Here is a 10,212-nt window from a genome sequence, read left to right as displayed (position 1 = left end):
TACTGTGCCTTAAAATGTTGGCGTAGAATACTCAGGATTTAAGTCTTTGATCCATTTTTAATTAACTTTTGAGTAGGTCTGAAGTATGGATTCAGGGATTCAGCTGCATTTCTTGTGTGTATGGCTATCCAGCTGTCCCAGTGCGATTTGTTGAAGGGCCTACTCTTTTCCTCTTAAGTCGCCTTGGCACCTTTGTCAAAAATCAATTGACCATAGATGCATGGGTTTATTTCTAGACTCCCAAATCTATTCCATTGATCTACATGTCTGTCCTTATGCTGGTACTACACTGTTTTAATTACTGTAGCTTTGCAGTAAATTTTTTAAAATTAATTAATTTATTTATTTATTTGACAGAGAGAAATCACAAGTAGATGGAGAGGCAGACAGAGAGAGACAGAGGGAAGCAGGCTCCCCGCTGAGCAGAGAGCCCGATGCGGGACTCGATCCCAGCACCCTGAGATCATGACCTGAGCTGAAGGCAGCGGCTTAAACAACTGAGCCACCCAGGCGCCCCGCTTTGCAGTAAATTTTGAAATTGTGAAGTGGGAGTCCCCCAACTTTGTTCTTTCTTTTTCAAGATCATTAGGGCTGTTTGGGGCCCCTTGCAATTCCATACCTATTTTGGGATCTGCTTTTTCAGTTTTGAAAAAAAAAATGACACTGGGGTGTTGATAAAGATTGTATTGAGTCTTTGGATTGCTTTAGAGAGTATTGCCATTTTTAACAATACTAAGTCCTCTGATCCATGAATATGGGATACCTTTCCATTTGTCTAGGCCTTCTTTCATTTCTTTCAATAATGTTTTGTAGTTACCAGTAGACAAGTTTTGCACTTCTTTGGTTAAACTTATTTTAAAAAAAAAGATTTTATTTATTTACTTTGACAGAGAGACAGAGATCTTAAGTAGGCAGAAAGGCAGCCAGAGAGAGAGGGGAAAGCAGGCTCCCCGCTGAGCAGAGAGCCTGATGTGGGGCCCGATCCCAGGACCTTGAGATCATGACCCAAGCTGAAGGCAGAGGCTCAACCCACTGAGCAACCCAGGCACTCCTAAACTTATTTTTAAGTATTTGATTCTTTTCCATACTATTGTAAATGTAATTGTTTTCTTAATTTCACTTTTGGATTGTTCATTGTTTGTATACAGAAATACAACTGATTTTTGTGTGTTGCTCTTATATCCTGCAACTTTCCTGAATTTGCATCGGTTGAAGGACTTGCAAATTACATAAAAACCCATTCAAACTGGCTTGAACCCTAAGAGAGATTGATTGGTTCACATAATTTAAAAGTCCGGTGGGATCCAGGCATGATTCTATCAAGGTTCTAGCTCTGTTTCTCTGTACTTCTCTCAGTTTTGCCCTTCTCTAAGAATTGGTTCTGTGTTCCTGTTGACCTCCCTTATGGTTTGCAGGAGGGTAGCTGACAAGAAGCTAGGTTTGCGTGCTACCTCAGTCACATCCAAGGAAAGACAAAAAAGCGTTTCCTTCCCTCAAAAGTCTTGAGTGTCTCTTTGATACTGTCATCCCTGTCTAGTGACTAGAGAGATGTATCACTGTGATTGGCTTACGCCGTTGAGATAGGGTTGGGTTCAAACCCACCCAGACTACAGTTGCTGTACAGAAGGAGATGGTTCTTAGAGGAAGATCTCAGGGTTGTTAGGAAGGGGAGTGACAGTGTCAACCAAACCTATGAAATTTGTATAGTACTGAGCTGCAATGACTGTTTGCTGCATCAGTGAATGAATTAAAGGAGTCACTAGTCCTTTCACGGATACCCAGTTCCCTAGGGCTGTCACAGCCTCGGTTTTAGTGATGGCCAACCCTGCAACCTCTAGAAATCCCCTACTGAGATCCTAGACTCTTCTATGGGGAAGAGAGAATTCTTTCTTCGGGTTCCATAGCCTCCCTGATTCCTGAGCTGCAAGACCCTGGTAAAACAGACCTGAAGAACTGTGAACATTGGGGAATCCACATATTCCGAATAAGCAGGGTGGACCTTGGGAGTCTGTGGTGTGGCTCTGAAGTCCTCATTTACAAATTGTTTCTCAGGCCTAATGCCTGACCCTCCACCTTAGGAATTCACTCCTCTGGTTAGTTTGAAAGGCTTTTACACCTTTAAGACCAACATCCCCCACCACCACCGTCAACTGGGGCTTTGGTTGGCAATCAAGCATCTTTGTATGATCAAACCCTACCAATACTGATGTATTCTGAGGAATACACGTGGTCGTGCTCGCTTCGGCAGCACATATACTAAAATTGGAACACGTGGTCTTCCCCCTACACCTGTGTCCAAATCTTCTCCTCTTAAAAGGACACCAGTCCTTTTGGATTGGGGCCCACACTAAGAGCCTTATTTTAACTTAACCACCCCCTTTAAAGACCCTAGCTCCAAATACAGTCACATTCTAAGGTCCTGGGGGTTAAGGCTTTGACATGGAAATTTTTGGGAGGAAACAGTTTAGCCCATAAGACCTAGGCCACCTAACTCCTTGGCATGGCCTAATTCCTAACTCCTCAATGAACTGATTTTTCTTTTCTTTTCTTTTTTTTTTTTTAAGATTTAAAAAATTTATTCATGAGAGACTGAGAGAGAGAGGCAGAGGGAGAAGCAGGCTCCCCATGGAGCAGGGAACCCAACATGTGGGGCTTGATCCCAAAATCCCGGGATCATGACTTTAGCCGATGGCAGATATTTAACCGACTGAGCCACCCAGGTGCCCCAAACTGATTTTTCAAGAGATAAAATATGTCCTTCTTTCTTCTGGCTGGGGCATTTTATAATGGGACAATTTTCATCATCTTCCCAAAGCTTTTTAAAAAGCTCTTTGAAACTCACTTCTGCCCTTTAAAAAAAGCAATACCTTCCTCCTAGTAATTCCTTCCCCTCCCTCCCTACAGGTGTCTGGGCTTCCCCACAGCAGATCCAGAGGCCCACGGTGTTGGCAGGATCTATGACAGAGACTCAGGGAGACCCAGACCCACTGTGCACCCAGACCCATGGCCACAGAACCAAGAGCAGACACAGGCAGGACTTCAGCAGCCCCTGGGCCCGGGGTCCGGACCTCCTCCAACTCCGGGCCCAACACAGGGCCCATGGTCCTAGTTTTGTGGCAGCTTCAGCCAGGAGGGAGGAGCTAATTCACAGGTCTCCTTAAATACTTCCCAAGGATTCATGACTATGGAAGAGCTGATGGCCTGAGGCAAAGCAGAAAGCTGGTACCCTCAGCTCAGCGTTAATTCCCTCGTTATCATTATCAGGCCAGACACTTCTTCCAGGTGGTTTTCTGTTTTCCTACAAAATGGAGGGTGAGCAAGAGGGGAGGTTTTCAGCTTTGGGGCCAGATTCTTCTGCGGCAGAGCTCTCCTGCTGGGGGCGAGGGGCAGGCAGGTAAAGCCGGGAGGCTGCAAGCGGACAGAGACTTTTCCTAAGCAGAAGGGCTTCTCCCAGGTGCTCCTAGTGTGTTGGAGAGGATCTCCACCCCAACCCCCACCACCCTTCTGCCCTTTTTTCGACAAATGTGTAGACCATGGGTCAGGCACTGTGCTAGGTCCTTATTTTCCTTATGTGATTTGGATTTATCCTGCTTCCAGAAGCCTTGCAAAGACCTTTCCTTCTACCCACAAGCCCTGGCCCTGGATGACTTGAAGTCTTCTCCAGGTAAATAGGCTTTGTTGGCGGTTATAGCACTGTGTATGGGGGGGGGGGTTTGCAGCAAGTGGGGCATAGGAAGGAGGGGCTCCTGGTGGCTTCTTCCAGGTCCAGCTGCCCCTGAAAGTGGGTGTGGGGCAAGTGTTGGAGGCACAGAAAGGCAGCCTTCCTCCATAGGATTCTTGGCCTGCCTTCCAGTCTAGTTTGCTCGCCTGTTCTCAGTGAACACACCCTGCCAAGGAAAACAACAACCAAGGGCCCAGGAGAAAAGCCACTGTGTACAGAGCACAAGCCCCTAAATAGCTCTTCAGCTCCTGTCTAAACCTCAGAAATGTGACTTTGGGGTAGGACAAGGGCTGCTGTGGAACAGAGTTGGGACAAATACATAACAGAGCAGGGATCCTGTAATTCTACTTAATCGTAGGTTTATTTAAAAAGTGGCCTTCACGGGAGACTCTTAAAGTGCCCTGTGGTGGCGAGGCCTCATTTTACGGAGGGGGGCCCCCTGAATCACCGCCTCGGGTTGGGGGTTGGTGTGCAGGGGCCCAGGGGCTAGAAGGCCGGGTCTGAGGAGGGCTGGGATGCGGACAGGCCTCAGGTCTCCGGTCTCGGGCCTCAGCCCCGACCTTGGCCAAGGCTGGAAGATCCTGATTAACGTGAAAACGGAAGACAATTCGGGCGTCCTCGTCCTCGGGCAGCCCAGCTCCTGTGCAGCTAAGGGAGGAAGGTAATCATTCTGTCACTGTCTTTCGGGCCCAATTAGATGATTCAGCATATTCCCGGCCTTTCTCTGCGCAGAGGTGATTTATCGTGAGCTCTGCGGGGCCTGCCGAGGGTGAGTGATGGGGAGAGGGGCCCGTCCTCTGGGTGTGTGCGCACACTTCACACATCACGTACACAGCGCCAGATGGGGTTGTGTGTGAGACACGAAAACATTGGCGGGGCCTCTCCCAGCCACCCCTCTTGCTGTTTCTCTTGGAGAAACGCTTGTCTGGGGTGAAAATCTGTCCTTGCTCTGGGTGGGGGTCGGTGGGCGTCTTCACGGGAAGCCCAAGATGGGGGCAGGAGTTTAGAGGTTAGCCCCCTGGGCGGCTTGGGTTGAAGAGCTTCGGGAAAACAAATGAGAAGGTGGTTGCTTCGAGGGAGGCGGGAGGGGTTGAGCTGCTGAGCCGCTGAGCTGCTGGGCCACTGCCATGGGAGCAGAGGCCTTGGGCCAAGGGGCCTGGTGCTGGGCCGTGGGGTGGCGGCTGCGGCGGGAATGTGTGTGGAGGCCATGCCTGGGCTGCTGCCTTCTCCTGCATGTTCTGATGGGCCACTCTGTGTCATTGTTGTCCATCCTGGGGACTGGGGAGATCTCATATCTACTGCACCAGCTCAGCAAAGGAAGCTGTGTTGGTGTCTTCTGGGGTAAGGAAGCCCCAACCTGAGCTTCCTGAAGGAGTCAAAGGTGGGCCATGGCGGTCCAGGGGCCGCCAGTGTGCATTCTTTCCATCCATCCATCTTCCCCAGAGAGTCTCCAGCTTCTGTCATGAGCTCTTAACATCAGTCATGGAACACTGCCTATGCCCAGCCACTCCCTAAGTCACTCACTGGAAGTCCGAGGGTCCTGGCCTGACATCGCATTCATACTGGTGATGTCATTTTTCCTCACTTGTGAAATACATATTACATGCTAGCAGTTATTCCGGATGCCTCATGTACCTCATTTCTTCCCAAGACAATCCTTTGGCAAGGCTATTAGCATCCTGTGATGGTTAACTGAATGTACCAACTTGTCTGGGCACAGGGTGCCCAGACATTCAGTTAGTGGTGATTCTGGGTGTGTCTAGGAGGGTGTTTCCAGATGAGTTTAACATTTGAAGTGGTAGACTGAGTCAGCAAATTGCCATCCCCAGTGTGGGTGGGCCGTATCCAATCAGTTGAAGGTGTGAATAGCACCAAAAGGCTGAGTTAGAGGAAACTTGACCTGCCTGCTTGTCGAGCTGGGATATTGGTTTCCTGCCTTTAGAGTAGAACTTATAGCATCGTTTCTCCTGGTTCTTGGGCCTTCAGACTAAGACTACAACTACAGCACTCACTCTCCTGGGTCTCTAGCATACTGACTGTGGACCTTGGAACTTCTCAGCCTCCTTAGTCATGTGAGCCAATCCCTTATAGTAAATATCTCTCTCTTTGTCTCTCTCTCTCTCTCTCTCTCTGTATATATATATGCACTTTTGCATGAGAATTCTCATAGTTCTTTTGAAAGGTTGCTCTAGATAATTGCTCTCACATATGGCATATATATATGTGTGTGTGTGTATGTATATACACACACACGGAGTAATAGGATATATATGTACTAATACCAATATACACTCACCAGTATGTATATACACACACCAATAGGACATATATATTATATAGGGTATGTTCTGTTTCTCTAGAGAACTCTAATGCATATCCCCATTTCACAGATCAGGAAACTGAGGCATGGAGACGCCATTTCATTGTAGAGGGTCTTACTCAGGAAGCTGGGATTTGCGCCAAGGCACTGTGACTCCCAGGCCCTCTTGCCTATACCACAAGTGCTCCTGACCTCTGACTGCTTAGCTTCTGCACATTCAAATATGGTCCTCAGCAGATTCAGTGCAGAAGAATGAGGCGAGAACCGTGGCTTGTGGCTCATGCCACTCACTCGTGCTTCCCGTGCAAGCCAGCCAGGCCCCATCATGAGAGGATGAATGAGAATTCCCAAGGGCTGGCAGGTAGCATCCAGCGTTCTCAAACCTGGGTGGCATGAGGAGACAGGTGATCCAGTGGATGTGGGAAGAGTGGGAGGCTAGCGAACCAGCTTCTAGGTCTCTCTGGCTGGGGGCATGCCATGTGGCCATCCCCTGGCATCTTGGTTTTGTCAGCTGTTGAGAGGCAGGTGTAGGCTCGATTAGCTCTGTGGCCCCGGGATCCTATGATTCTGCAGGGCTGTGGCTTTCCAGATGGCTTGGGGAATAGCCCCAAGTAACCACAGCCCTTTGTGAGCCCATTCCCAGCCCGAGGGCTTCATGCTGAATGTATCCAACCACAGAGGAAGGAACTTGGAGGGTGACCATTCAGGTTTGCAGCCAAACTCTGCCCTTTCCTGAGACTTTGGGCAAGTTCCTCAATCTCTCCCGGCCTCTTTCTGTAAAATGGGGCTAACAATGCCAGCTCCCAGGATTGCTGAGACCATGAATGCAGGCATGGTGCTAATCTAAGAGGCCGCAGGGTCTGTGGTGTTTCCTTACCTTCCTGACTCAATGCATGTCACCGTGGCTCATTGTCCCAGTCCGAGGACTCAGTGTCACCCGTATCTCTCCCCTTCCCTTTCAGGATCCTGAGAAAGCCTCAAGGACACTGTGGGATGCAGCTTACTCTCTTAAAGGGTCAGGCTTGCTTTCTGTCTCCATTTTTCTTCCCTTTTCTTGTTTCCTGGCTCTTTTCCCTGATTCCTTTCTTTTTCTCAACAAGCAGTTGCTAAGGAACTCTGTATATGTGCATTTGTGCTGTTTCTCTCAAGGTTGTATTTCCACCAGCTCTCGAATGTGAGGCAAACGGCCTTCCTTCTCTTCAACCTGGCATCACGTGACCCTTAAAGAGGCGGATGGAGGCTGCCTGTATGGGGCCGTGTGTGCATATGTGTGTGTAGTGCAGAAATCCACCTGTGTGTGTGTGTGTGTGTGTGTGTGTACACGTGCAGACACCCACATGTGTACACTTGAGCATACACAAGAACGCCCAGGTACACACCAGAATGTGCTTCTCTAGCAGATGCACAAATGAGTCTCATAAGTCCCTCTTCTTACTCTGCCCCCAAAATGCCAAATTGCCAATGAAATTCAAGTCATGTCTCATGGGTTTGAAAGGGAGTGTGTGTCTGGGTAGAAGGAAAGAATCCATGCCAGATCGTGGTGCTCTTTTCATCTCAAAGCCCCACATTTTGAGATGTGCCTTTGCCCAGAGGGGAGGGAAAATGAACTAAATGAGGTAGGGAAGAGACATACCAGGTTCATGGATTAGAAGACTCCACAAAGAAAGGATGCCAATTTCCTCCCAAACCCATCTATATATCTAACACAATTCCAATTAAAATTGTAGCAGGTGGGCGCCTGGGTGGCTCAGTGGGTTAAGCCGCTGCCTTCGGCTCAGGTCATGGTCTCAGGGTCCTGGGATCGAGTCCCGCATCGGGCTCTCTGCTCAGCAGGGAGCCTGCTTCCCTCTCTCTCTCTCTCTGCCTGCCTCTCCGACTACTTGTGATTTCTCTCTGTCAAATAAATAAATAAAAATCTTAAAAAAAAAATTGTAGCAGGATTCCTCGTAGGTATAGAAAAGCTGATTCTAAAATGTGTGTGGAAAAGCAAAGGAACTAGAATAGCCAGAACAGTTTTGAAAAAGAAGAAGAAAATTGGAAGAATTCCACTACTTGATTTTAAGACCAACCACAACGTGACAGTGGTGGAGGGATAAACATATAGATCAGTGGAATAGACAGCCCAAACACAGACCCATCAATATATGGCAAATGGATTTTTGAAGAAAGTACAGGGCAGTTCAAAGGAGGAAGGATAGTGTTTTCAACAAACGGCATTGGAATAATTGAACATCTGTAACAAAAAAATAAATCTCAACCTAAACTTCACTCACACCTTATCCAAAAAACTTAACCCAAGATGGATCATAGGTCTGAACGTACAATATAAAACAGGAATTCTTTCTAGGATTAGGCGGAGTTCTTCGACATGAAACCAAAAGGGTAATGAAAGAATAATTGATGAACTGAATCTGACCCAAATTGAAAACTTTTGTTCTGTGAGAAACATGCTTAAGAGGATGAAGCAGCAGCAAGCTACAGACTGGAGAAAATATTCGCCAATCATGTATCCAACTAAAGACTTGTCTGCAAAATATGTCAAGAATTCTTAAAACTCTGCAGTGGGAAAACTAACAGCGTGATTAAAGTCAAAACACTCCGACACTTCACCGGAGAGGATAACAGATGGCAAATAAACAGAAAACGATATTCAGCATCAATAGCCATGAGGGAAATGCTGAGATCTGTATTACACACCTATCAGAATGGCTAAAATGAAAAACGCCGACCATATCAAGTGCAGGCAGGATGTGGAACAACGTAGCACACATTCCCAGTGGGAACGTCCAATGCAGCCTCCCTGAGAAATGGTTTGGCAGTTTTTTATAAAGTTAAACAATGATCTCCACATGGCCCGGCAATCCCACACCCGTTATTTATCCAAAGGAAATGCGAATGTATGTTCCCGCAAAAATCTGCCAAGAAACTTGCTAATGGTTCTGTATGATTACCCCAAAGTGGAAACAACGCAAACATCCTCCAGTGAGTGACTAGTTAGACGAATGGTGCTATACCCATCCAACGGAAGACTATTCTGCCATGAAAAGAAATATTAACTATTGAAATACTCAATGTGGAGGGATCTCAAGAGCATTAACGTTGAGTGACAGAAGCCATTGTGAAGAGCTTACATACTGCATGGTTCCAGCTATATGAGGTTCTGGAATAGATGACACTACAGTGGTGGGGAATGGATCGGTGGTTCCCAAACATTAGGGGTGGGGAAAAACTTGACTAGAAATGGGGAGTAAGATGCAGGAATTCAGGATGATGGAGATGTTCTGTGTCCTGATTGTGGTAATAGTTAACAAGAGTCTTTGCATGTGTCAAGATTCATAGGACTGTATACACACACACACACATACACACACACACACACACACACACACAAAATACAGTTTGGGGGTTGTCCCTTAATGAATTAAACACCCAGTACCATTTATCTATTTGAAGGAGTTACAATTTCTTTCCTCTTTTCAGAAGGGAGACTGGACACATGGACTGGTATTAGACAGATCTGTTCATCACCTGTGAAGGCTGGAGGCTAAATATCTGGTACCGAACTTCCCTACCACCCCCCCACGCCTCCCCTCGACCTGGATGCCACAATTCCTTTCTGCTACACTTTCCCTAACCCTTACTTTGCTATCACAACGTGCCTGTACCTGTAGGGATCCTACTTTTTCATCCTAAGCAGGTCATGTGGTCTCTGTTAGAACCAGTGTGCTTAGGGACACAACAGGACAGCAATGTTTAAAATTGAGACTGACTGCAGGACACTCTGGGCCCAGGGTGGTCTTGTGCGGACAGTGTCTCTGGCTTGCCAGTGATCCCATGTACGTGCTGCATTTGTCCCATTCGAAACCCTCTTTCTTGTTACCCCCCCCCCACAGCCCCCTGGTTCAGGAAAGGGGTCAGCCATGGTAGAAATGTGATTCCTGACAAACAGATAAGTAGATTAGGGCTGGCAGAAATTAGGCCCCTCGAAGCAATCAGACTGCAGATAAAACAGAAATTTAATGAAAATTGAAAATACAATCCATATTACGTAGCCATTAAAAATGATGTTTACCAGGAGTTTGCAATCACATGAAAAATGCTTGTATCACTACGCTGAGCAAGAAAAGAGCAAATTACCAAATTGTGTGTACAGTTGATCACAATTATATTT

The 10,212-nt window shown here is 47.1% G+C and overlaps 1 long non-coding RNA gene across 1 annotated transcript; it reads left to right on the top strand.

Moving 5' to 3' along the window:
• Nucleotides 1-3,582: 3,582 nt before the first annotated feature.
• Nucleotides 3,583-9,616, top strand: LOC309856515. The gene is made up of 3 exons (XR_014307247.1): nucleotides 3,583-3,664; nucleotides 4,419-4,490; nucleotides 9,522-9,616. It is a non-coding gene; the product is annotated as an uncharacterized lncRNA (long non-coding RNA).
• The last annotated feature ends 596 nt before the right edge of the window (nucleotides 9,617-10,212 follow it).

Source organism: Mustela nivalis (genome assembly GCF_964662115.1).
Source record: "Mustela nivalis genome assembly, chromosome: X".
In the NCBI taxonomy this organism is placed as follows: domain Eukaryota; kingdom Metazoa; phylum Chordata; class Mammalia; order Carnivora; family Mustelidae; genus Mustela; species Mustela nivalis.
The sequence above is the reverse complement of the archived record's forward strand: the minus strand, read 5'-3'. Positions and strand labels throughout refer to the sequence as shown.